Source organism: Peromyscus californicus, unplaced genomic scaffold (genome assembly GCF_007827085.1).
Source record: "Peromyscus californicus insignis strain IS unplaced genomic scaffold, ASM782708v3 Scaffold_24__1_contigs__length_46423439, whole genome shotgun sequence".
Taxonomy (NCBI): Eukaryota; Metazoa; Chordata; class Mammalia; order Rodentia; family Cricetidae; genus Peromyscus; species Peromyscus californicus.
In genome coordinates, this window is record NW_026294535.1 from 34,755,276 (window position 1) to 34,756,243 (window position 968).

A 968-nucleotide genomic window follows, 5' to 3' on the forward strand; every position below is an offset into this window, starting at 1 on the left:
ATTAACCAACTGCAAATTGTTCTTTGACTTTCATGTGTCTTGTGATACACTGTCTCACTCACAAAGTAAATTAATTGAAAAAACCTTTTACAAGTTAATTCAAACTGGGTCGTGGTGGCACCTGCCTTTAAAAAAGGAAAAAGTTAATTCAGGCCGGGTATGGTGGAGGAATATCTTTAATCCCAGTTTTGGGAAACAGAAGCTGGCAGATTTCTGAGTTCTGACTAACCTGGGCTACAAAACACTCAACCAGCAAGTACTACTATAAACTTCTCACAATACCACAAGCCTTCACATATACAGAACAGCAACATCTTTAAATAAAAACGCAAGAAATTTTGAATTTAAATAAAAATAGGGATCTAACCACTTAGCTTTGGAGTCTGGGGTCCACATGCTGCTTTTTGTGGTCAGCCTCAAGACTTGGGTCCCAAGAATGATGCAATTACTTTTTTCCTGGGATTCGGTTTGGGGGTCTTAAGTCTGCATGCTGCTATTGTGAGGCTAGTCTCAAAACCCAAGTCCCAAGACAAACAAAAACAAAAAGTTACTTTTCCCCCCAGTGCTAAAAAACTGAACTGAGGAATTCATGTGTGCACTGAGCTCAATCACCAGCCCCATCCAGTCAATTCCTGTTGAGCACCAATAAAATTGTGACAAGACTTTCCCGGCTTCCTGGGATTTAGTTTCAAAGAAAAAAAGCAATTATAAGAAGACTACACCATTCACTACAACCAAGCAAAACACTACTTGAGCCAGCCTGCCACTTGATGACCCAACAGCATTCATTCATGCCTTGCTGAACTGCAGCATTACTTCTTACTCAGTGTCCTGCGGGCTCCAGACAGCATCCAGCTCCCTCGGCAAAGTGGGAAGATACAGCCAACGTACACAGGTACGCAGAGACGTCAAGATTTGTTAGCCATGTAGACTGTTATGAAAAATATATAAGACAATGAAGCTCTTGA